A 27,574-nucleotide genomic window follows, 5' to 3' on the forward strand; every position below is an offset into this window, starting at 1 on the left:
TCACAAAGAAAGTCCTTATAATAGAGACTGATCTAATTCTGAGGCTACAAGTAAGGAAGGCTCAACCCTCTACTTGTCAAAAAGGGTAGTGCCTTCCTAAAGCACAGGTGTTTGATTACTTAAATCCAACAACCTTGTAACCCTGGGGTATTGCCCTGCAATCTCTTTGCCATATTAGATTTAACACGGCACAGCCAGGTGCACTGTGTGGGCATCCGTAAGGCCCCTTAGCCACATGAACAACTTAATCCAGGACAGAGAAAACCAGGTCCGCACAGCGCCAGCGGGAGCTACCAGCCAAGGGCCCTCCAAGGGTGTGCACAAGGAAGGGCAAGTATGCACAGGGAAGGGCAGGTGTGAAGAAGGAAAAGGGCAGGTGCACACAAGGGAAGGGCAGGTATGCACAGGGAAGGGCAAGTGTGCACAGGAGAGGGGCAGGTATGCACAGGGAGGGGCAGGTGTGCACAGGAGAGGGGCAAGTATGCAAAGGGAAGGGCAGGTGTGCACAGGGGAGGGGCAGGTATGCACAGGTAAGGGCAGGTGTGCACAGGGAAGGGCAGGTGTGCACAGAGGAGGGGAAGTGTTACAGGAGATGGGCGGGTATGCACAGGGAAGGGCAGGTGTGCACAGGGGAGGGGAGGTGTGCACAGGAGAGGGGCAGGTGTGCACAGGGGAGGGCAGGTGTGCACAAGGGAGGGAAGGCTGCAACCCTGAGCTGTGCTTACACACCACCTGAAAGGGGCCTCACTTCTTCGAATCAATCACAGCCTTCTCAATAACGAACACACTCCTCTAAATATAAAAATACTTCTTACAGAAATTCAAAAGTATTCTCTCCTCCTCATCTCAACAAAACCTGAAAAAATACATGGGAGCCATGTTTTACATTATAGAGAACTTCATTTAACAGCTGTTAGATCATCCAAAATAGTTTCATAACTGCTTGCAAAAAGAATTGAAACGAGACTATAAGAGACTGAGAGCAGGTCTAGAGAGTTTATTTCCAACAGAGGCAGAACGACTCCACCACTGTAACAGACTTGAGGTTTAGAGGCAGACACGATTTTTTTGACTACTTAAAACTGGGTGTTAATAACAAGATGGTATATAGGAATCCTGTAGTTTATGCATGATTATTTTCTGAACCCACAACTCCTCCAATTTTTTTAAACGGGTGGGATGTATACAAAAAATTCCTTAACTAAAATTTCCCAAACAAGCAAATGCAGCTGTGCATTGAACAGCGTATTTTAATTCAATACAACCCAGATCACCTTAAAAATTCCACAAAATTTGGGGGAAAAAGGCAAATTATTAAACCAAGTGACCAGGATGGCTCACAAGACAGATTAAAGTGAGGCAGGGTAGAGAACAATGCAGAAAAAATACAAGAAAATTCTGGTCTAAAAAGTGAGATTATTGGTCAATTTTGCAAAAACTTAACAGGAAGAATTATACAAGCAAAATAAGCTGGACGAGTGCCAGGGAATGGCAGTGTGTTGCCAGAGGAATGGGTTGGATTTTTTCCATCTCTATAATCCTGGGAGCAGAGTCCACGAGAATCCCCACCCTGCCCTGGTTGCCCAGGCCACTGCTGCTGGTGCACAACAAAAAAGGAGAGGGAAAGAAGGAGCGGCAGCTTACCAGCACCAGCCACCCGGGCGTGTCGCACACACACCTCTCTCAAGGGGGTGGATTTTTACATTTCCCCGCAGGCTGGGGTGGGGGTCCCCACAGGGTCCTGGGCCTGTGGAACTGCACGCAGAGGCGCAAAGGGGAGATGTTTTTTACAGGCCACTAATCTGCATTCACGCTCAATTAACTCATTCGGCTACACTGCCTTGGGGCCCCAGGGGCCCTCCTTTCCAGGGGTCTAAAAGTTCAAAACTGTTTTCATACCAGTGCGGAGATGTTAGGTGCCTGTGTGGCTGCTGGCATTCACACTAATGCTGCAAGAGCCTGCGGCGAGGCAGGGATGGCGTCACCTCCCCACTGAGCCCTGGCTTCCAGCCCTCTGCTCAACACCCACGTGACAAGATGCGCAGCACGTGCACAGCTTGCACTTTTCTCATGGAACACTGTCTTACAAGGAGGTGCATTCACACTTGGAAATTGCACTAAATGACTCTACCACTTAGAGGAAAACAACTAACCGTTTTAGTTGTCAATGATAAAATTCAAGCTTACAGTCAACCAGAAATTTGGAAAACTCCCCCATCATGAGCCAGATAGCTTCTGACTTACATAAAAAAACCTTCCTGGTGGCTTAGTGATAATATAAACATAAGAAACTTTCTGAGACAGTAAGGGTTCTCTAGGGAAGCAGAACCAACAGGAGATGTTGTAAATATGAGATTTTATAAACGTGTCTATGCAACTATGGAGATGCATGAGTCCAAATTCTGTAGGGCAGGCTGCGAGCTGGCAACTCTGATGAAGGTTTTTCAATGAATTCTCCAGGAAAAGCTGGCTGGCTGAAGTAGAAACAAGAGGTCTCTCTTCTGACTGCTGAAGTCATCACTTCTCCTTTTAAAGCCTTCCACTGACTGGATTAAATGTCTCATTGCTGAAGACCTTCCCTTAGCTGACTAGATGTCGTCAGCATAGATGCAATCAACTGACCCATGATTTAAGTCCACGAAATGTCCTTGCAGCAACAGGAAGTGCTTGCGTGACCAGACACCTGGGGCACACTGCCCGGCCAAGCTGACACATGAACCCACCACCACAGACAGCAGGAAGAAAAGGGTCAACATTTGAAATATCTACATTACTCAGCCAACCAGTATTACCCAAATGACCAATACATAATGTTGCAAACTTAAAGAAGAGTAAAAAATCCAGTCAAAGTGTAAGAAAGAGCAATGGATTCGGATGTAACAAGGAAGGAAAAGTTCTGTGTTCTGATTAGAGACTCATTAAGACACTAACGCTTGTCAGGTTTTGGTATGGTATCAAGGAAAAACATCCAAAATCGTAGCTGTCAAAAAGCTATTAAAATCAAATCCAACGTTAAATGAATTATACTCCATGATCAAGGAGGATTTGTCCAGGTATGCATGGGTGGTTCAACAAGAAAGTCATCGATTCATGGTGACAGAATGAAGGGAGAACCACATGGCCATCTCAACTGACTCAGAAAAGGCATTTGACAAAATCCAGAACCGCTTCTTGATAAAAATACTTAGAAAACTAAAAATGAAGGCATGATAAAGGGCATACATGAAAAGCCCACAGCTAACACCACACTCAGTAGTGAGGGACTGAAAGTTTCCCCCTAAGGTCAAGAACAGGTCGAGCGTGCTGCCACCACTGCTATTCAACACTGTACTGGGAGTTCCTGACAGAGCAATTAGGCAAGAAAAAGGAAAAAAAGGCATCCAAATTGGAAAGGAAGAAACAAAATTTCCCTATTTACAGACGGCATGATCCTAGACACAGAAAATCCTGAAAAACCCACAAGAGAACTCCGAGAGCTGACAGAGTAATTCAGCCAAGTGGCAGGGTATATATACATGTATATACATATACACACACAACACGGCATATTTCTCAGCTATAAAAAGGAACGAAGTTCTGGTGAATGCTACAGCATCGGTGAACCCTGAACACATCACGTGGTGTGAAATAAGCCAGACACAAAAGGCAAGTATTGTGTGGGCTCACTGACATGAAATTATTAGAATAAGCTATTCATAGACTCAAAAACTAGAATACAGGTTACCGGGGGCTGGGGAGGGGGTGGGCAGTGGGGAGTTAATATTTTACCATAACAGAGTTTCTGTTAGGGGTGACAGAAAGGCTTTGGTAGTGGATGGTGGTGACAGGAGCACAACATTGTGAATGCAAATAACAGCAAAGAATTATATATTGGAATGTGGCTAAAAGGAGAAATTTTAGGTTGTATATGTTATTAGAATAAATGTTAAAAAAAAAAAAAAAAAAACCCACAGTGACCCCTAATGTAAACCACGGACAACAGTGAAAAGTACAATTAGAATAAAATTGTTTCATCAATTAGAACAAAGGTACCACACTGATGCAAAGTGTTAACAGGGAAAACAGTGAGGGGGGGGGCGTGGATATGGGAACTTTCAGCATGATTTTTCCATAAATCTACAACTTGTCTAATAAGAAATATTAAAAAAAAAAAAATTAAGACTTTCCCGACAACATATTTACGTGAGGCCAAATTTCCTTCATGTACTTCAACCGATGCAACAGGCTTACTGCAGGAGCAGGTGTGAAAGTCCAGCTGTCTTCTATGAAGCCAGACATTATAAAGAGATTTGTAAAATTGTAAAACAATGGCACTCATCATTAGCCTTTTGTTTTGGGAAATGGTTATTTTTCATAAAAGGATGTTATTTATAGTAACAGGTAATGGGTTATTATTCCTCTTTGTGAGTGGAATTTCTAAGTCACTTAGTGAATTTCTCAGGCTTAATTTCTATCTTGGCTGATAAACATACCTATAAAATCAAAGTTTCCTGGTTTCCTCCAAGACAGCATGAAGAGGTCCTGGAACCAAACCGCAAGAGGATGGTGACCAGGGGTGACGCGTGCATGAGGGCGTGTGCTGGCCACAGCCCCAGGTGTCTCACCAACCTCCACAAGGCCTCCCTCGTGACAAGATGCTCCAGTTCACATTTTGGGTTTCTCGGATTCCACTGTACCTGCTTTCAACCAGATGAGAAACGAGAAAAGGGGCATCTATGCAAAACGCGAGCATTTCTGCCAGGGGCTGCCTGATTCCTGAGTGTCCCCCTGGGGTCAGGAGTCCAGCAACACACTGGGCCTCGCTGAGGGAGAGAGGTGGCCTCTGGCCATGCAGCACCACCACGGACTGGGGCTGGGGTGACAGCAGAGCACACCCTGTGGCCACAGGACGCAGCGACGCAGCCACTGGTGCTGGCTGGGACGCTGCCGTGGGTCCTCTTCTCCCAGCGTGAGCCTCTCACATCCTTCTGGAGACCGGGACCCAGCACAATCTTACGGAGAAGAAAAGGGGGCCCAGAGAGACCCCAGAGTGCAGAGGGAAGCCAGCCTGGCCCCCGTCTCTGAAGGCACTGACAACGCAGCCCCCATGCAAACCCTGCCCACAGGGGGTCTGCACATAGCACTGGAGCACAATGGGTGGCTCCACGCAGCAATACCTGGTCAAAAATCCTTGGAAAGGGCCACAGGCACCAGGCGTGCTGGGTGACACTTAGAGCTGAACTGGGCTTGGAGAATCTGTTGACACTGAAAGAGCTAAAGGCCCCAGTGTGCTGCTAGAGCCCTAAAGCCAGGTTAGGAGTGAGCCTGACTCCACCAGCGACTCAGCAGCCACACGGCCCACCCCGCGCAGGCCCCCGGCACGGCCTCGGGGTCTCTGGGCTGGCGTGTGTATTGGACACGCTCGAGAACACACATGCGAGCTCCCAGCCCTCCAAACCATCTTCGCCCCCTGTCCCCCCTCATCAGCACTCAATGCTTGTGGGGAGCGGCTCCGGAGAGGAGGGGCAGTGCCGCGGAGCGCAGGCTGCCCTGGTCTCCCCAGCCCCTACTCCATGAGGACGGGGGTACAGCGGGGGTCCATCGAGGATAAGCACCCTCTGCAGGACCGGTCACAGCAAGGTCAGAGCGGAACACAGGGACTGGCTCCTCACAAGGCACAATTAAAAGTGCCTTCCTGCCAGAAAAGACAAAATGCATGGCAAGACCAGACTTGGCCGGGGAGGCTCCTAGGGCCACAGGGCAGCGACAGGTGTCTGCAGCTGGAAGGGGCAGCATGGAGGGCACAGCCCACAGCTCCCTTCGATCGGGGGGCCCTGCTTCCGCCCCTCTGCACCCACACCCTACTGCCCTGCACAGCAGCTACCCAAAACACAGGAAAACAGGGGCATACACATATAAATGATTAAAACATCACTTTCATTATAAATTTATCCCAAGATAGCGTGGCCACGAAAAATCACGTTTTAAAGATTGCCTTAGAAAACTAATGTTGTTTTAAAACACAGAACAAGAAACTTTACATACCATGTGATCCCTACTTTGCAAAAAGTATATAATGTATTCAAAATTTTTAATTTGGGTGGCGACATTACATGTAATTTTTAGTTTGTTCCTTTTACTTAGTGTTACTTAAGCTTTCTTCAATATATGCATTATCTCAATAATGGGAAAATGCTCATTTTCCTGAAAGACACTGAATCATCCTCTTAGAACAAAGGAAAGTTCCCTGAGCTCACCGTGCAGGCTGTCACTGGCTCTCTGTAGAACCAGCGAGGACTGTCCTGGGGTGTCCACTTTCTTCAACCATGGACCCCAACTCAGCGAGTGTGACGTGGTTCCTGGAACCAAGCACCGCCGGGGGTCTGGGCAGAGTCCCAGCGGGTCCAGCCGAGGCAGGTGGGCACAGAGGGGGCTCATTCCCTCGGGTCCCAGCCCTGCCAGCTTCAGATCCTATTTCTGCCCCAACTCCACAGCCTCCATCCGCCCACCACCGCCCCCAGAGAACCAAGAAGGCACCTGCGCTGCGTCCTTCCGCACACCTGTTGAGATTCCAATGGGGGCCTCCGGAGAGCATCCAGCCTGTGCAGGGTGGAGGAGGCCTGGGGACGGGCCCCCCACGGGAACCTGCCCTCTGTGTCTGGACCGTGTCCATCCAGGCTCTGCCCAGCAGGGCCCAGCAACCCCCCCATTCCTGCTCCGGGAGGGACATGTGGGGTCAAACACTTCGAGTGGGCCCCAAACTCCTCGGGTGTGACGTGGTCACCGACTCCTGCTTTAGTAACACCCGTTTGAAGTATCTGGTACACGCACTTAAACCAGTCACATAAACACCTCCATCCCAGCATGCACTCTCATGCCTGGAGGACCGCAGGGGACGCCCGACCAGTGCAGGTCACAGGGCAGCAGGGGCAGCAGAGCCTAGTGCTCAGGCTTTGGCGGGGGCCACCCAGATCATCATGGAAAGTGCCTTCATGGACACACAAGCAGCACGAGCAACGACTGATGCCTAAAAAGAGAACTCTCCCCAGGCGGTCTCTGCATCACAGGGCTCGGACTGCAAGATCAGAGCGTCAGCACGGGGCGAACGAGGACGAGAGACGGAGAGCTGGAGAGCGCCCGGCAGGAACCCCAAGCTACAACAGACTGCGGAGAAGCCGCACGAGCCGCTTGCGGAGCACCCACCAGGGAGCAAGTCTGTTTAAGAGGAAAAGAACCTGAGAGCCATGGCGGGGGGCTCCGGAGCGTGGCAGCCGGTAGCCCCCACTGAGGCACCCCATTTCGGTCTCTCCACCCTGCCAAGACCCTAAATCATAACTAAACACCTCTGAGAACAACAATGATCGCCTAACTACAGAAAATGGAAGTATGGGAAGAAAGCCAATTTTCTGGAAGTAAACAGCAAGGAAAAAAAGTGCCTTTACTGAAAACACAACAAAGCCGAAACCTACACAATAGCTCCCATGTCCAACTTTCTTGTGCTATTAAAGGGTTCGTAGCCACAAAACGTTATTGCTATTCTAGTGTCCTTCAGAAAACAAGGGTCTGGAGCGGGGGGTGAAGAGACTGGAAACGCTGCCCCCAGAAACACCATCGACTGACCAGCACTCCATCTGGGGTGGACACACCTCCTCGGGGCCCTGGCCTAGGGTCTGCCGACCCACCCTGTGCACCCAGATCACCCCGGAGAGGACCCCAGAGGTGGCATCTGTCCTGGGCCTGAGACGAGCCGGGGCGGCCCAGACGGATGAGGGCAAGTGAGAGCGAGTGGCCAGGAGGGGAGCAGAGGCCAGCCCGGGACCTGTGGCCACCAGCTGCCCACAACCACCTCAGAGAGCCGCTCGGAAGGGCGAAGGACACCACGCCCCGGGGGCCCCGGAAAAGCCCATGCTGGCTCCCCATCGGGGCTCCTTCCACACAAGGGCGGGTTCTCTGCAGCACCAAAGTCAATAAAACTGAACTCAGACTCCCAGAAAGAGGCACCTCGTGTTTGTCCTCTTTGCGCCCCACCCACAAGGCACAGGCCTCGACCACCGCTCCCTCAAAGGTGCGCTGGCCCAGCCGCCCTCCAAGCTGACTGACCGTGGGACCCAGAGAGCAAAGGGGAGGGCGGGCTCCTCCTTCCGGTTTCTCTGTGGTGGCTTCTGCATGAGCCTCATGGCAGGTTTTCCCCAGAACCTGTGCCCCCAGGTGATTCTCACGACCCTGACACTAGGGAGAAAGTCAAGTGCTCTGCAGTGCACACTGGCAAGGCCGCTGTTTACAGGGTCCCTCTTTAGACGAGGGCTTTCCCCTCTGCCCCCTGCGGGTTCCCAGGGCCCCCAGAGCCTGACCCCACCCCACCTGGTCCAAAGCCTCGGTCCGCCGGGCCCTGCTTCTCCCAGCAACTCACGGACGGCGATGTGCCAGTGAACCTGGCCGTCAGGTCCGAAATCTAGTTATGACTTTCTTCTTGTTTCTTAATTGTTAAAAAAACAAAAACAAAATAGCACAAGGCTTAGTTCTACGAACAAGAAAACCTCCAAGAGGTACCTCTGAGTTGAAATCCCTGCATAATGGCCACCAAGGCAGAGGCGTTCTGTGGACAAATGCCGAGAGCCCAGGACGCCCTCTGGGTCCAAGCGGGCTGGCATGCCGCCCCTCCCCACGCCGGCAGCCAGGTGCTCGGCACACACAGGCACGGAGCGCCCGCCAGCAAGGCTGAGGCTCACACGGCCCCCTGCTCTCGCAGCCGCCCCCTCCCCTTCCCAGCATCGCAACAGGAAGGCAGCCGCTGTCCCTGCCTCTGGAGCTCCCAGAGGTCAAGGGAATGCATTCAAGGAAAGCACTGGGAGGCCTGGCTGGGAGCTTACAGGCAGCATCGGGCAAAGGTGGACCACGGGCTTCTTTAAGGAGGTTTCCAAGCTGCTCGCTTGAGCAGACAGACCCAGCAACCCAGGACACTCTGCCAGCTCCACTGAGGTGGCCTCATCTGAGACACGCCTGTCACTCAAGGAGGCAGCAGGACTAGGTGAGACAGATGAAAGGAAAGGGCGTGTCTGAAAACAATCAGCACTACATCAGGTCACGAAAAATGGCAGTCAGCCCTGAAGGGAAGGAGATGAGCAGACTCAGGGAAAAACTAGAAGGGGGTGGAAGAAGGAGGGAAAATGAGGAAGCCGAGGCCGTGCTCAGCTCCCATGCGGCAGTCCCTGATCCAGATAAGGCGGTCAGAGTGGACACCAAGTCCTCCCTGTGAGAATGTGCAGGGCCGGTGCCATCTCTGTCCCAACTCCCTCCAGGCAGATAACGCCCACTGTCCTCTGTATGTGCTGACGCCGCCCAAGGTGGACAGCGGACCCCAGCACTCATTTTCCCAATCAACAAGCCATCCACCTGACAAAATGTCAACAATGTCAAAAGCTGTAAAAGAAAAGCATTGCTTAATTTCCAAAGAACCCACCGTTCTCACTTTCTTATTTCCAAAGAACCCCCTGTTCTCACTTCCTTTATTTCTTTTCCCGTTGTCCCACTGCTAAGACAAAGTACCGTGCCAGGCAGCAGCCCTCAGTGCCCAGAGGGAGCACCGGCCCTGCACCGAGTCAGGGAGAGGCCTGGGCGAGCACAGGTGTGAGGCTCTGAGAAGATGTGTGGAGGGAGGAGGCTGCACCACCCTGCCAGCAAGGGCCTGGCAGCTCCCGTGGCCAAAGCAAATGTCCCAGGCTGCCCAGCACTTGCCCCTCCTTGGGCAACTGTTGGCAGAACCCTGCCAGGCAGGTGGGAGGGCCTGGGTCAGGTCCGCAGCGCCCAGGCTTGGGACCACCAGACAAGGCCCCCCACACTCCCACTCCCCTCCCTTCCTGGCACCAATCTCGTGGCCCCAAGGGATGTGCACGCTCTTTTGTCTACTTCTTTTTAAACTGTCATTCTCCACACCAGCACTCAATTCTATCTGTATAACCCCCACACACAAAAAAAAACTGGGGGAGGGGGCCCTCAAAGGCAACAAGGATAACACAGAAGGATAATATACCGCATTCCCGCACTCAAGGGAGGTCACGCTTCATCCCTCCCACCACCACCACCAGCCCTTATTAAACTAAGCAAATTGCAAACCCCTTCCCCCAGTGGATTCCATATAATTAAGAAATCTATTCTGGAGGAGGGGGAAGAGACCAGCTCCCTCAACAGGAACTGGGGAACCTGTGGGCACGTCAAGGACACCCAGCCCGGCCCTCCAGCCCCCCCCACCTCCCCGGCAGAGGCCACCCCCCACGCGCCGAGCCAGCTGCCAAGGGGACTCTGGAGGTGGGGAGCTTTCCATGGGTGGAGGGGCACAGAGTCTTTGGTCCCTTTGCCGCAGGACCTCGGTCACATCCCACAGAGCTAAGGAGGACGGTGCTCCCGCGAGCAACAGGCAGCTCAGCCCAGCCTCCACAAAACGCCCGAACAGCTACCCTGAACAGACACGGAGCACGGAGGCCAGCTCACTCTCGAACACAAAAGCACGCTTGGGGGTGAAAGACTTCCTTTAGCCGGCTTTAAAACTTGACGGTATTAAAAGTTTAAAAACACTGGCCCCATGAGAATCACTGTAGTTAACAAGGGAAAAAAAATAAAGTCAACAAATGAGGTGTTATACACGTCGAGCCCGCAGACCCTCCTCCATCCAAAATAGGCATTTCCACATGCCTTCCCTCCCCTTCACCATGTGCCATAAGACACCAAAGTCTGCCACGGGGCCAGGGGTACAGCTCCAGCCAGGACATCCAGCGGGAAGGAGCACAGGCAGCCGCCAGCCAGAACCAATGCGCACCCCCACAGCTGTGCACCCCCACAGTCGCCTGCACCCCCCAGCCGCCCGCACCCCCACAGCTGTGCACCCCCACAGCCGCCTGCACCCCACAGCTGCACGCGCCCCCAGCCGCCCACATCCCCACAGCTGTGCACCCTCCAGCCGCACACATCCCCACAGCTGTGCACTCCCACAGACACATGCACTGCCCCCAGCCGCCCGCACCCCCCCAGCCGCACGCACCCCCCAGCTGCCTGCACCCCCAACAGCTGTGCACCCCCCGAGCCGCGCACACACCCCCAGCCAGTGAGGACTGGCTGGAGGCCAGGGCCAAGGGGACCCAGGAAGTTTTCTGTACCTGAATTCTCTTAGCAATTCAAATATCTTGGAACAAGGGCTCCTAATCTCTGCTAATCAACAATAGATGGAGGCAGGAGGATACATTTAATGAAATCTAATTTAAATTACCTCAATGCAATATTTTCTAGAACCCTTCGATTGCAATGAAAACTGATAATATTCAAAACTAAATGATTCTATTGGTCTATCTAGGGATACATCTCTGATAATGAAGAAGAGAACACCTGGCTTGCTTTCTTATCTGTTTTAAAATCCTAAGGAAAACTCTTTACATTCAAAAGAGGAACTTAATTAGCATTCAGAGTTCCCTGACCTGGCCCCTGAAGGCTGACCCGCACCCTGGGGTGGCAAGGTCAAGAAGAAACAGCCATGCCCACCCCACAAGGGCAGGGAGGACACGGAAGACAGGCCGGAGCCGCCACCCACCTGCCACCACAGCCCGGGGCAGTGGAGAAGCCCCCACCGCCTCCCCAGGGTCTCGCAGCCAGCCCCCACCATGGCTGTCCACACCTCAGGCAATAGGCAGGACCTCTGAGCCAGACTCTGCCCTCTGCTCTTCCACGGGACAGTTCATCCCAGGAAAACCAGCACGTCAAAAAGGAACACTGCTCTACCTAAAGAGGCGCTCAGGTAAAAATAGAGAACGTTAAATAAAAGCTTCCTTTCAAATAAACAACACCGCTTGTTATCATCATGAGACACCACTTCAGAAACCAAATGATCTTTCCTCAGCAGGCCTAAGTGCTTAGGTCAACCCTGGAAAGCAAGGCCCCTGAGCAACCTGCCGAACATGCACGTGTCCCGTGGTCCTGGGACACTTCAGTCCCGCCCCCTCTGCTCACCACAAAGATGCCCGGTGATGCTGCACCAGCTGTCAGCTTCACCCGGAGTCCTGCATCAGGCTACACACACACACACCCTGAACTGTCTTAAAGCTAATATTCTCATAAGTTTGTTTCCAAACAGTGCCGTTTAACCCTAGAGGAATCTGAAGATGACTGTTACCAAATTCCACTCCAGAGGGAGGAGCCCTGGCCAACGTGCCCGAGGCCACATGCTGCAGACGCAGGGTCACCGCAGCTGTGCAGGATAACCCAGCCTAGAGTGGGCCCAAACCCATCCACACAGGGCCCCTAAATAGTGCCCACTGGGTACAAGAACACAGCAGCAACTCTAAATGAGTGTTACTCCCCTCAAAACCTTCAGAAAAAGTAATCTTAAATCAGATCTAAATTGCTCATCCTCCAACCTGAGTGGTCAAAAGGAAAATAATAGAAAATAAAGAATGACATGAAAAACAAGGAAGAATTATTAGCGTCCAAAATCCGCAAAAATCCCGTGCTTAAATGGCAGGGAAGGACCCTCCAGACGGGCAGGCGCAGCCCTGCGCACAGGTCCTGATGCCCACGCCCCCAGCTCCGCTCACCGGCGCTGGCACCCCTGACCCCAGCTGCCCGGGCCTCCCGCCCGCAAGCAGCCCACACTCGTCTCCACCCTGGTCCGAGGAGCATGCTCCTGTAGGGGACATTTTTCTTTTTCTTTTGTAATCTTTTATGCTTACACCCCCCACCCCCACCCTCCCCCAACCCCCCACTTTCCCACTCTCCTCATCCTCCCATGACCTCCGACCTGGTTTCTACCTTTGCAAATTACTTATTCCCAGTCATCTAAGTGATAACATACAAATTCTGTCCTTACACCTTCCTTATCTCACTGAATATGTTTCCAAGATTATTCCATGTTGCAGAATGTCTCATAAATCCATTTTTTCTTATGGCCAAATAATACTCCACTGTGTGTGCAGACCACACCTCTTTATCAACTCATTTGCCGATGGGCACTTGGGTTGTTTCTAGCTTCTGGCAATTGTGAATAAGCTGCTATAAACCCTGGTGTACAAATATAGAGTATCTTCTAAGAGTTTTATAGTTTTAGCTCTTATATTTAAGCCCTTGGTCCAGTTTGAGTTGAATCTTGCATACGGTGGGAGGTAGGGGTCTGCAGTAGTTTACAGCTGTTATAAGCCCAGAAAAGGCCATGTTCTTTTAACCCATTGCTGTGAGTGCAGACCTACCGTGGGTGGGACTTTTTGCTTAGGTTGTTTCAACTGAGATGTGACCCACTCAAGGTAAGTTTTAATCCTTTTACTGGAGTCCTTTGTGAGAGGTTAAAGAATGCATAGAAAAAGCCCAGAGAGCTCAGAGAAGCCCCAGAGAAGCTAAGAAAAGACCCACATGTTCCAGTTTGCTAAAGCTGCCAGAACGTAATTATGCCAGAAATGGGCTGCCTTTTAACAATGGGGATTTATTTAAGTTAAAAGTTACAATTCTAAGGCCATTAAAATGTCCAAATTAAGGCATCAAGAGGAAGATACCTGCTCTGAGGAAAGCCTGCTGCTCTCTGGGGCTCCTCTGTCACATGGGAAGGCACATGGCAATGTCTGCTGGTCCTTCTCTCCTGGGCTCTGGTTTCAACAGCTGTCTCCAAACGTCACTCCACAGTGTTTCTGTGCCGCGTTTCATCTGCCGGACTCCAGCAAGGGGATGAAGACCCACCTTGAATGGGTGGGGTCACATCTCCATGGAACAGCCCACAATAGGTCTGCCCCCACAAGAGTGGATTAAAAGAACATACTCTTTTCTTGGGTACATAACAGCTACAAACCAGCACACTCCACCCTCTCGACCCCAAAAAGACATGTTCTTTCCACATGCAAAACACCTTCATTCCATCACAATATCACAAAACCTTAAATCATTTCAGTAACAATAAACAAGTACAAAGTCTCATCAAAATCGGTTACAGCTGTGGTCTGTCCTAAGGGAAAATTCCCTTCCAGCTGTGGACCTGTGAAATTGAGAACAAGTTATATGCTTCCAGCATACAAAGGAGAAACAGTCGCAGGATAAACACCCCCATTTCCATAGGGAGAAACTGGATGAACACAGAAATTGGGAAACCTGCAGGACAAACTCCACTAGATTTCCAAGTCTCAGAGTCATCTACAGAAAGGTGTTTTACCTTCGGGGCTTGAGAGAGCAGGAATCCCACCCTTTCCAAGGGCTTGGGCAGCAGCCCTGCTCTCTCCAAACAATGGGGTGAGGGGTCCAACATCTCCAAGCATTGGGGAGACCAACAAGTTCTCGGCTCCACCCTCTTCCAGCATCAGGGCAGCACCCAGACTCTCTGCCATCTCTAGCCACAGTCTCTCCCTCTCTGAACAGCGGGATTGTGGCTAGGATCTCCCCCATCTCCAGGAAATGTGCTCCACTCTGAGGCCTGGGGCGGCTGCACTCTTCCTGAACAACGGGACCGCCAAGCTCCTCTCAATTCCCCAGGCATCTGGGAGCACGGGGTGGTAACACTCTTCCTAAAAAAAGGGCCCCTGCCCTCTGCAAACTCCAGAACAAGCTCACCCTCTCCACATGCATAGGTGGGTCTGCTCTCCTGGCCTGAGGGTTCTTTGCTACAGACCTCAGTTTCCATGGTTCTTCCTTTGAAGCTATTTTTCCTTTTCTATCCCTTTTAGTCCAAACTAGCAGTAGTTCCATTTATACAGATCCTGCAACAAACCTGTTGGTTTTGCATTGAGCATACAGGGATCCCATCGGCCAGACAACAGGACTTTCCACAAATTCTTTCTGGATAACTCCATCCCCAAGCCTGACCAGCACCGACAAGGCTGACTGGTTCTTCCATGTTCAGGTAAATCCTCTCGTGGGTACTAGCCTCTGGGGTCTCACTTTCTGGAAGCCCAGAATTTTCCAGACCATCAATTTCTGTTTTTTTGGTAACCAAGAGTTCAGTTCTCAGTTTATTCCTCTCCTCTCGCACTTTACTGTAAGCTGCAAGGTGAAGCCAGGCTGCACTTTCCACATTTAGTCTGGAAATTTCCTCAGCTAGATATCCAAGTTCATCACTTTCAAATACTCCCTTCCATCCAACCCAGAACTCTTGCCAAATGCTCTGCCACTTTAAAACAAATGCCACCTTTCTTACACTTGACAACCACACATTCATCACTTCTAAGGCCTAATCAAAGTAACTTTCGAGTCCATATTGCTACAAATAGTCTCTTCAAAGCAGTCTAGGCCTTTTCTATCAAGCTCCTTACAATTCTTCCAGAATCTTCCACTTTTCCACTTGTAAAGACGTTCCAGCATTTTTGGTACAGTGGTACCTCAGTACTTGTCATCAATTGGTTCCAGGAGGCACAACAAGTACCAAACAAATTTTTCCCATAAGGAATAACGTAAGTAACTTTAACGCATTCCCAACCCAAAGACAATGCACATTTTTAAGGCAATTATGTAAAAAGATATGGTTGTATATCATTACAAGAGAAATAAACCTAAAAACTAATAGATACTTAGACTAAATAAAACAAAAACTTCACTTTACCTGTACTGAGAAGAGTCCATGGCCTAATGGGATGGTGGGAGGAGAGTGGTGAGAGGTTACATGGAGTGTTGCTCAGAAGGAGAGTCCCCCTCCACACAGCATTGCTTCTGACCAAGGAACCCACTTCACAGCAAATGAAGTGAGGGGATGGGCACATGCTGATGGAATTCTCTGGTCTTACCATGTTCCCCATCATCCAGAGGCAGCTGGGTTGATAGAACGGTGCAATGGCCTACTGAAGACTCAATTACGGCGCCAACTAGGTGGCAATACCTTGTAGGGCTGGGGCAGAGTTCCCCAGGAGGCTGTGTATGCTCTGAATCAGTGTCTACTCTATGGGGCTGTTTCTCCCATAGCCAGGATTCATGGGTCCAGGAATCCAGGGGTGAAAACATGAGTGGAACCACTCACTATCACCCCTAGTGATCCACTAGGAAAATTTTTGCTTCTTGTCCCTACAAACTTAAGCTCAGCTGGTCTACAAGTCTTGGTTCCAAAAGGAAGAGTGCTTTCACCAGGAAACACAACAATAATCCCATTGAACTGGAAGTTAAGACTGCCACCTGGCCACTTTGGGCTCCTCATGCCTCTGAATTAACAGGCAAGGAAGGGGATTACTGTACTGGTGGGGTGATGATCCTGACTATCAAGGGGAAATAGCACAGCAGCTACACGATGGAGGTAAAGACGAGTTTTCCTGGAATACAGGAGATCCCGTAGGGCGTCTCCTAGCACTACCCTGACCCGTGATTAAAGTCAATGGAAAACTACAACAGCCCAATCCAGGCAGGACTACCAATGGCCATGAAACTTCAGGAATGAAGGTTTGGGTCACTCCACCAGGCAAAGAACCACGGCCAGCTGAAGTACTTGCTGAGGGTAAAGAAAGGGAACGTGGAATGGGTAGTGGAAGAAGGTAGTGATAAATATGAATTATGACCACGTGACCAGTTACAAAAACGAGGACTATGATGGCATGAACATTCCCTCCTTGTTTTGCTATGAGTATGTTTGTATTTGTCAGTAAAGCAAATATCTTTGCTTTCTTCTCTATCTTATCCCCTTATCATATAACATAAGCTGTTTTGTTCATTTCACAGTATTTAAGTTAAGGAATCAATTTTAAGACTTAATGTCACCCAAGGACTTGCACCCTACTCTGGAGACATTTAATGCGTTTCTGGTTGTACACAGGACAGCTCAGTACCGTTAGGTGAAACATATGTCTGTTATTTTTTTATTAAGAGATTATGAACGGTTTACGGTCTACAACTTTTGTGTGACACCAAGGGAGAAGATGTTTATCTGGTGTAGGATCTATATTTTCTGTAGCACACTAGATAATCTACCTTGTACAATCAGTTTGTTTGAACACCACAGGTGCATGGAGTGGTGAATAGGAATTGGGATTTGGTGAATTTGCACAGGCTGGGGTGAAATCCTGATACATCCCAGAGTGATATGGGCAGAGCGTAAAAGTGTATTTGCAGCCCCCCCACACACACCGCCGCCCGAGAACTGGGGAGAAATGCAGAAATGTTGAAACTCCCCACCTGGGTTATTGCTGATTTTCCCGCAAACATTGAGGACTGCCAATTTAATGGGCCAACCCCTGAATCTGGGGGCTTTCCCTTGTGAGACAAGTTGCTGCAAGGGAGAGGCTAAGCCCACTTATAACTGTGCCTAGGAGTACCCCCCTAGAGTGCCTCTTTGTTGCTCAGATGTGGCCCCTCTCTCTCTAAGCCCACTCAGCAGGTAAACTCACTACCCTCCTCCCCTATGTGGGACATGACACCCAGGGGTCTAAATCACCCTACCAATGTGGGAAATGACTCCTGGAGATGAGCCTGGACCCAGCACTGTGGGATTGAAAGGATCTTCTGGACCAAAAGGAGGAAGAGCGATGAAACAAAATAAGGTTCCAGCGGCTGAGATTTCAAATGGAGTCAAGAGGTCACGCTGGAGATTACTCTTATACACCATATAGATATCACTTTTTAGTTTTTAGTTTGTTGGAATGGCTAGAGGCAAATACCTGAAGCTGTCGAACTGCAACCCAGTGATCTTGATTCTTTTTTTTATTAAATTCAGTTTTACTGAAATATATTCACATACCATAAAATCATCCATGGTGTACAATCGACTGTTCATAGTACCATCATATAGTTATACATTCATCACCAAAATCTATTTCTGACCATTTTCCTTACATCAGAAAGAAATCAGAATAAGAGTTAAAAATATAAGTAAAAAAGAACACCCAAATCATCCCCCCCATCCCATCCTACTTTTCATTTGGTTTTTGTCCCCATTTTTCTACTCATCCATCCATACACTACATAAAGGGAGTAAGATCCACAAGGTTTTCATAATCACACTGTCACCCCTTGTAATTTACTTTGTGATACAATCATCTTCAGGAGTACAAACTACTGGGTTGCAGTTTGATAGTTTCAGGTATTTACTTCTAGCTATTCCAATACATTAAAACCTAAGAGGTGTTATCTATATAATGCATAAGAATGTCTCAACTCCATTTGAAATCTCTCAGCCACTGAAACTTTATTTCGTTTCATTTCACATTCCCCTTTTGGTCAAGAAAATATTCCCAATCCCATGATGCCAGGTCCACATTCATCCCCGGAAGTCATATCCTGCGTTGTCAAGAGAGATTTACACCCCTGGGAGTCGGGTCCCATGTAGGGGGGAGGGCAGTGAGTTCACCTGCTGAGGTGGCTCAGCTGGGGGGAGGGGGGGACCCACATCTGAGCAACAAAGAGGTACTCAGGAGGAGACTCTTAGGCACAATTATATGCAAGTTTAGCCCCTCCTTTGCTGTAAAGAGCCTCATTAAGGGCAAGTCCCATGATAGAGGGCTCAGCATATCAAACCACCAATCCTAATGTTTGTGACAACAACAGCATCAGTCCAGGTGAGGAAGTCCAATACTTCCACACAGTGACCTTGATTCTTGAAGATGGCTGTATAACTATGTAAAGCTTGCACAGTGTGACAGTGTGACTGTGAAAATCTTGTGGCTCACACTCCCTTTATCCAGTTTATGGACAGATGAGTGGAAAAGGAGGGACAAAAATTAGATGAAGAATAGGGTGGGATGGAGGGGATGGAAAGATTTAGGTGTTCTTTTTTGCTTTTGTTTTTATTTTGGAGTAAGGAAAGGGTTCAAAAATTGATTCCGGTGACAAACACACAACTGTATGATGGTGCTGTGTATAACTGAATGTACACTGTGGATGACTGTAGGGTGTGTGAATATATCTCAATTAAACTGTATTAAAGTAAATGAACAATGGGGGTAGGAGGGGCATGGGATGTTTCGGGTGTTCTTTTTATTTTATTTTTTGGATAATGAAAATGTTCAAAGTTTGATAGTGGTGATGGATGCACAATTATATAACAATACTGTGAACTAATCATATACTTTGAATGATTGTGTGTTATGTGATTATATCCCAATAAAACTGCGTTAAAAAAAGAGTGGTTTAAGGTGATGTGTATAGCTGCCAAGTTGACAAGGGGTGAACTATGCTGACGGGTTCACGTGTCACCTTGGCCAGGTGACGGTGCCCAGCTGTCTGGTCAAGCAAGCACGGGCCTATCTGTTGCTGTGAGGACATTCTGTGGACTTAAATCATCAGTACATTGATTGCATCTATGGCTAACGACATCTGCAGTCAGCCAAGGGGAGTGTCTTCCTCAGTGAGAGACAGTTTAATCCAGTCAGTTGAAGGCTTTAAAGGGAGAGGTGACAGCTTCAGCAGTCAGAAGAGAGAACTCTCGTCTCCACTTCAGCCAGCCAGCTTCTCCTGGGGAACTCATTAAGGACCTTCATCAGATGGCCAGTTTGCAGACTGCCCTACGGAATTTGGACTTGTGCATCCGCACAGTTGCGTGAGACATTTCTATAAAATCTTACACTATTTACAGATATCTTTTGGTTCTGTTTCCCTAGAGAACTGTGACTAATACACCACAGAAGCTCAGAGAGGAAGCCGCTGGAACTGACCAGCAGACGCCAGCCATGTGCCTTCCCACGTGACAGAGGTGTCCCAATACCAGCAGCTTGTCTGCAGAGTTCAGGTATCATCCTGTTGACGGCTTGAGTTGGACATTTTCATGGCTCAAGAACTCTAAATTGTGAAGTTAATAAAGCTCCACTGTTAATACCCAAGCCCTTTCTGGTATGTTGCATTCCAGCAGCTCTAGCAAACCGGAACAGGCGCTAACTCCATACATCAGTATGTGGATATCCAGTTTTCTCAAAACTGTGTGTACTTGGGAGCCCTTGTCCAAAAGTCAACTGACCATGGATGTGTGCATCTATTTCTGGACTTCTAACTTTGTTCCACTGAGCTATTTGTCTATCTTTGAGCCAGTACTACACTGTTAAGATTACTGTAGCTTTGTAGTACAATTTGAAACCACAAACTGTGTGTCCCCCAACCAGGTTCATTTGTTTTTTCATGATTGTTTTGGGCATTCCGAGCCCCTTGCAATTCTATATGAATTTGAGGATTGGTTTTTTCATTTCTGCAAAGAAGGCTCCTGGAATTCTGATAGGCACTACAGTGGATTTGTATATTTATCTGGGTAATATTTACATATTAACAATGTTAACTCTTCCAAATACCTGAACATGGGATGAGGTGCCATTCATTTAGGGCCTTTAATTTCTCTCATCAGTGTTTTGTAGTTCTCAGTATACAAATCTTTTACGTACTTGGTTAATTTATTCCTAAATATTTTACTCTTTTAGATGCTACTGTAAATGAATTGTTTTCTTAATTTCCTCTGCAGATTGTTCGCTGCTAGTTCACAGTAACACAACTGTTTTATTTGTGCATTGCTCTTGTACCCTGCCACTTTGCTGAACTCATTTATCAGCTCTAATAGTTTTCTTACGGACTCCTCTGGGTTTTCTATATGGAAGATGTCTTCCATTCCACTTTAGATAAGTTTTATTTCTTTTTCTTGCCTAAATGCTCTGGCTAGAACATCCATTTTCAAATTGAACAGCAGTGGTGAAAGCAGGCATCCCTGTCCCATTCCTGATCTTAGGGGCAAAGCTTTCAATTTTTTATCACGAGTATGATGGTTTTTCCTAAGTGGCCTGTATGATATTGAAAATGTTCCCTTCTATTTCTACTTTTCTGAGTGTTTTTATCAAGAAAAGGTGGTGGATTTTGTTAAAATACCTTGTATGCACCTAGTGACACGATCCTGTGGTTTTTCCCCCTTCATTCTTGTTATGCGGTACATAGCACAGACTGATTTTCGTATTTTGAACTTTTATTTTTATTCACTCCAAATACTGCAGATTAAAAAAAGACTATATTATCGATATTAAATGAATACATTTCAGAGCAGTGACAACTGACATTAGGCACCTTGGATTATTAGCGACATACAGTCAAAAATAGTATTTATTAACATATCTATCATTCTCATTCCACAACAGGACCAGACTGCTGAGATCAACCCACGATTCTGTAGGCTGGTATCTCGTCTTCTTTGAATCAGGGAATATGTATTCTGAATCACTAAATACTGATTAATAATCACACCTCTATGAGGGTGTGATCAACGTAAATAAATTAAGGTAAATATTACAATTTTCCAAACAAATGTCAAGTTCAGACCCCATGTGTGGATGTTTGGTCTGACTCCTCCAGGACTTCCAGGTGTGTATGCATAGCCACCTGCCTCAGGTGAGTCCAGCCACCCTCCAGGCAACCTGGGTCCTCACCTGGCCTCGGGCCTCCTCTGCCTCCTGCTGTCCCCCACTCTGCCTGCTTCTCAGTGTCTGTCCTTTCTTCACTGCCTAACACAGCTCAATCCCCAGCCTACCCAAGGAAACCCACCTGCCCCTGCCAGCTCCCCCTTCTTACTGTTTATTTCACAGTGTGTTGTTTCCTTCGGTGACCTTCCCACTTGTGCCCTTTTCCAAGGAGCCCCCGAATACTACATCTGGATTCAGCGGGAGCTGACACACTTGCTGGACAGCGGCCTCCTGTCCGACTCACGGGACCAGGCTTGCGTTCTGTCTCAGAAGCATTTACACCGCGGCTCCACAGAAGGTCGCAGTGCCAGCCCCATCCTCAGCTCCCACCTGGCCCCAGTGCCCCCCATTACCCATGGCTGCCTGTTTCCAACTCTAACCAAAAAAAAAAAAAAAAAAACTGACGCCCCAGGGGAGACAGGGATCAGGGCAGCTCCACCAAGGCCCCCCACACTCTCCCAGGGCCCCCCAAACGGCCTCACGCTTCAAGGACGGCAGACAGGGCAGCACCACCCACTGAAGGGCCCACTCCACCCGCCCTGGCAACGCCCTCTCGTTCTCAGCAAAGAAAAGCATTCTTTGCACAAACAGTTAATCCAATGCTTCTAAAGTACAAAATAAATACAGCAACTGCGGGTTTTGGTGTTCTCCATACCATCTGTGCTGGAGAAAATCATAAGATAAAGGAAACAGAAGAAGTAAACTACCTTTTCGGGCTAGTTTAGGCTGCCAATCTGTTTAATTTTTAAGCAAAAATTCATCTGACTGTGACACCATGATGCTACGTATTGATCCCATACAGCTCACTGCTACCATTCTGAGAAAAACTCTAATCTAAATGTAATCCAAGACAAAAGTTTAAAATAAAATATGTGTATACATATATATACATATTTAGCTAAAACTCTATCGAGACCAAAAAAAGCAACTTAGAAACTTATGCATTACTTTCATGCTCCTTTACAGAAACCAGTGAAAACAAGAAAATTTAACTATTTACCGATTCCATAGCTGAAAGTCGATGTTGATGAGGACTGAATATAAATCCAATAGAGGTATGTCCCAAAGCAGTGTGGTGTATACCCTGAAACAAAAGAGCAAAATTGGTTCATTTCAATATTAATTTCTACTTCCATTCTCCTCACATTTTCTGTCACTCTCCAGTTAGACCAAGCCATGTACGTTGCCTCCTTCCTCCATTTTACTTCGCCCCTACCTAAATCTTGTCCATTTTGACCAGGCGGAAAGTTTGCAAGACATCTGTTGCAGGTGGTTTGGGTTGATCGAGGCAGAGTGAAGCTCAGGACGTGGCCCACACCTGGAGATGAGCCTCAGGGCACTGCCCAAGGAAACCCTGTCCCCAGCAGCCATCTCCCACCCCTCTCCACCAGCCCCAGGCGTCCTCCCTGCTCACAGGAGCCGTCCACACCAACTCTGCAGAAGTGATGCCGGACAGAAGTCTCACAGTGTCAGTTACTAACCCGTCACCAGAGGTATGCATTTTGCACCCACTAGTGACTTCTGGTGACACTCAGACGAGACCTGCACTGCGTCTCTGGCTTGCATCGCCCTCCACTCTTGCAGCCCTGCGCTCCTGCCCACGCCACCTCCCCACTCCCAGCCTCTGTCCAGACTCTACCTGGACAGTCTCCCCACACCCTCTTCCAAGTCCCTCTCAGGGGGACGCTCCTGGCCATCCAGAATAGCCCTCCCTGACCCCACCCCACTCAGGCTCTACCCTCTTAGCCAACTTAACAGAACCAAAATGCTTAAGGTGGTTCCAATTCAGAAAGGCGAGTCAGGCAGACCATGAACCATGAGTGTAAATTCCTCCCAATCCGACTCAGGAGAAACAGGGAGATACTGGTGAACGCACAAGCACACACACATTGTGTCGATGTGACTGACACGTGCCGTGTGGGGTGATGTGGACGCAGACGGGGCCTCTCAGGTGGGTCCGAGCACAGGCACAGGCCAGTGTGTCCGAGGCTGGTGTGGGCGGGCAGCCCCTTCCTCCCAGCTCACCCCTGGCAGAATGCAGGTCCACTAACAGCACTTCCACCCAAGGGTATATTTCTTCATTAATTATTAAGCTACAGCTACACCTCTCAACATAGGTGAATATCCAAAGCCCTAAGTAAAAATACAAGTCCCAGCATACAGTCAATGTATTTTCCAAAAGAACATGAAACAATATATTTGCTTTCCATGTATTCAGTAGTACTTTAATGAAAAGCAAAAAATGATAAAATATAAAGTTCAAAACAACGGTCCCCTTGTGGGGGAGCAGTGGGCGGGTGCTGGGTCCCCTTGGGCAGGACCAGGGACCTCATTTCCCAGCTGCTCACTCTTCCACTTCGTGATTAACTGAGTAACTTCGTTCTGTAATTCACAACCAGGAACCTAACTAAAGGTACAGAGACAACTGTAAACGTCATTCACCAAACGTTCTTACAACACAGTGTAGCAATTTCAACAAGCTGAAGGAAAATTCAAAGTCTAATGTAAAGAAAAAGAGCAAATGACACTGTATCCAATCTAGCCAGGTTTTACTGAGAGGCCTTACAAACTTTCTACAAGCAAGGTATCAAATAAATCAAATACCACCGTAGTTTTCCACAGAAAAAGAAACAAAGCAAGCTTACCCATAAGATAATTATTTAAAAATGCTAATTTTAAAATTAAGAAGCAGTTAAGTTTTAAACTATAAAAAAAGTACAGGAAAACAATGAGGTGATTTTCGTTTCTATTCAGAGTTTTTAAGGGAGAAATTATACTGCAGCATTGGGAAGAAAAGCTCCTGAATAACACTGCATAATCTCCCTGGAGAGCTTCAAGAGCTTCAAAAACGAAACAAACCAGTATAAATGAAAAAATAAAATGCCACCCATCCCTGCTCTAGAATTCATCCCAACAGCCACCTGCTACCCACTTGCAAGCCAACCTTCAGTCAGGGCCATGCTGGGGCCAGGGCGGCCGGGCAGGAGGGCAGGAGGCCCTGGGCCCATGGCTCCCACCACCCTCGCCGCAGTGCACTCGGCAATCCCCTGCTTACGCTTAAGGATGTGTTTTTGCAAAGAACTTTTTGCAAAGGATCTTCTTGTACAGGATTTTTCAAAGCTGCCCATTAGCCTCGAGGGCTAGCTAAAAAGCAATCCTGGATAAGCAGCTTCTACCACTGCATTACCTGGCTTTAATGAAAAGAGCTGTTCAATTTGCTACACAAGCAGCAATGCCACGTGCAGAATTGTGGCGCGGGTCCAGCGCAGGAAGACCGCAAGTCTTCTCCGGGCCCCTCTCTCCGGGGTTTCACGCCCTCAGCGCAGGGTGGGTCCCTCCAGGCGCTACGGGGCATCGAGCAGCAGCCCTGGGCGCTCCCCCGTGGCTCCCAGTCACGCCCCTCCCAAGTCAGGTTAACCAACGACCACCAGGCCTGGCCTCAGTTCCTGCAGACCCAAGGGAAGACTCCCGGGAGCTGATTCAACTAAGTCTAAAATATTTATATGCTTCGACGGAGCAATTCCTTTCCTGGGGAACACATGCTGAAGAAACAGCCCCAGGCTGGGAAAACCTCCGTGTAGCACACGAATTCACTTCGAAACCACCACCACTATGAAAAGCCACGTTTCCAACCAGAAAGGCAGCAGGCTACACTTTGAACTCCAAGTTGGTAAGTACAGTACTTAAAAGTGTGTTTCCAGCACAGGATTAAACAGGTCGATGGAGACAGGGTGAAAATTCAGGAACTGGTGGGCACAGGTGGACAGAGGCAGTGAGGGGAGGGGAGCTGCCTGCCTGGGGGCCCCGGTGAGGGGCCCCACCTGTGAGGCAGGGGCCCACAGAACAGTGTCCACGTGCAGAAGGAGGGTGCAACCACAATCTGTTCTAGAAAAATGACACTGATTTTTGAGAAAAATTAGGAAATATCTTTAAAATCAATGGTGGTTATCTCTCGGTGGTAGAGTAATGCAGCATCTAAAACTTTTCTCTCTACTTCTTCGTATCTCATCAGTTCTTTTCAATGAGTTATGTTACACATTAGAGGTAGAGAAAATTCTTTTTTAAAAAGTACCAAGAAATAACATGATATTCAAGTTGACACAACCTCACTTTATTTCTGCATAAAAATTTACACTGGAAAATTGACCCTTTTTTTTACCAATTCAAGGAGAGTGTTGATTTTATTTACTTCTTTCTATGAAAAAAGTCACTGACCACATGCAAATTGTCTTCCACATGAAATCATGACCTTAAATAGACTCATTACTTAGGGAGAAGGAAAAAAAAAAACAAGGCTTCATATGTTTTCACCACTGAGTTTCCTTTCCCTCCCCTAATGGAATCCCAAGTTTCCTTGAAAGAGTTTTACTTGCAAAACTAGATTTATTAACATTTAATTCATGTTCATTTTTATTCAAAGACCTATAACTGCTAATCATGGTTTCTGGTCAGCATAAAAAGCCATTCTTTACTCATTTTGATACAAGTCCAATCACCACAAGGAAACAATGTTATTTTAGTTGGCCCATGTACCATGCTTTTAGATTAATAATTTCTACTCAGATTTCTGAAGTACTGAAAAATGCTTAATCCCCCCTTTTCTCTCCCTTTCTTTCCTACCCCTTCACATCCCTAAATATCCCAAGAATCCAAAATAGGCAAGACTGACCTCAGCTGGCTGGAGCCCACAGGTCCTGAAACCCACTCCTTCCAGCCCAGTTCTCATGGGGGTCAATTCAAGGTGGGCCCCAGAGGGCGTCCTCCAGCCCCGGGATGGTGTCCCCCAGACCCTGGACGGGGTTCCCATCTGCAGCTCCTCCTGTGGGCGGCTCGGCTCTGGACAGAGCACTGCTGCCTCATGCAGACTAGACTGCACCACTTGGAGGTGCCATTTCTGTTGGTGGACCATGGCCCAGCAGCCTGTGCACACATGTTCACCCAAGTCTGCCTTAACTGCCAGGACCTGACATCAGTCCCCAGACAAGCCGTGATACATCCAGCCCGCAGGGGACCACTCCACCCCAGAAAGCCCGGTCTGGGGTGAGGACTGTGTGGCTCCACGTGCACACGTTTCTCAGAAGTGGAGGGCAGGGGCCATGCAGAGGGTCTTGTGGTGATGCAGCCGTCCCATGTCTTAACAGTGGCATAGGATACGGGCAAGTGTGACAGAACCACACACAACTCAACACCCCCCACAGACACGTGGATGCAGAGACACACACATGACCCAACTCCGCCCCACAGACAGATGGACACAGCAGAGCACGCGGGGGGTGGGGGGTGGGTTGCATATGCAGAGACACTGCCCTAGAGGCTGGGGACAAGCCACTTCTCACAACCACACAAGAATTTACAACTACCTCCATTTTTTTTTAATGTCCAATATTGGCAACTTTGTAGGATTCACCTAATATTAACTCATTTAATCCTCAAAACGATCCCACAGGGAAGCATCCCTCTTCTCCCATTATACACCCAGGAAAGCTGAGCCATGAGAGGGTGAGGCCTGTGGCTGAGCTCTCGGCCACCCCGCTGGGCTACCCCCTGGAAAAGGAAAAGCAGGAAAGAGGCATGTGCATCCGGTTCTCACTGCACTTTTAAAACCTCTTTTGAACTGATCTGCGGAGGATTTAAGGCCGAGCCGCAGCTCATTAGGACAGGCTGGGTTGCCCGCACACACAGGCTGTGGGGCCCTCTGTGGAAGCTGCCACGAGTGCTCGGACCCCGGAGCCGGCTCTGCCCTCCCACAGCACCACCTGTTCACCCCTCGCGCGACCGTCCTCCTGACCTCATTTCAGGGAGCCAGGCCCATTTTACTTTGTGTGTGTATGGGGGGGGGCCCTACAGTGAAATTGTAAATTGTTTTTTGTTTAGGATGCAGGTGGTATTTGTTGCTGTTTCTTTGATGTAGAAGGAAAGAGAAAAGACTCAAGGGATAACTAAACAAACTCAGGAAATGAAGCTCAGGTGGGAAAGAAGCAGAAAGGGAAAACAGTGTTCCTTGTACTTCTTTCTTTAACTCAAATGACTCCTTTTACTGCAAGAAAACAGAAAGAAAGAAACAGAAAATTACTATTTCGACATGGTTCTCTGTGTATCTAACAAAAGAAAGTGTGACGTGAAAGGTAAGAACAAGCACAAGGAGGAGGCAACACCTGCCCAGGTAAGTGCTGGTGGGCGGGGCCACCACAGGAGGGGAAAGCGGGACACCTCCCCCATCCTCACCAAATCAGGGAAATGAC

General features: G+C 48.6%; 1 protein-coding gene across 5 annotated transcripts in view; it reads right to left on the reverse strand.

Moving 5' to 3' along the window:
• The window catches only part of ANKRD11 (ankyrin repeat domain 11), a 238,011-nt gene that overhangs the window by 146,917 nt on the left and 63,520 nt on the right, over positions 1-27,574 (reverse strand). For all 5 annotated transcript variants that reach the window (XM_037816497.1, XM_037816499.1, XM_037816500.1 and 2 more), the window contains exon 2: positions 22,333-22,416. The gene's annotated coding sequence lies outside the window, so the exon portion shown is untranslated. The remainder of the gene's footprint in view (positions 1-22,332; positions 22,417-27,574) is intronic.

This window comes from Choloepus didactylus, chromosome 22 (assembly GCF_015220235.1).
Source record: "Choloepus didactylus isolate mChoDid1 chromosome 22, mChoDid1.pri, whole genome shotgun sequence".
Lineage (NCBI taxonomy): Eukaryota > Metazoa > Chordata > Mammalia > Pilosa > Megalonychidae > Choloepus > Choloepus didactylus.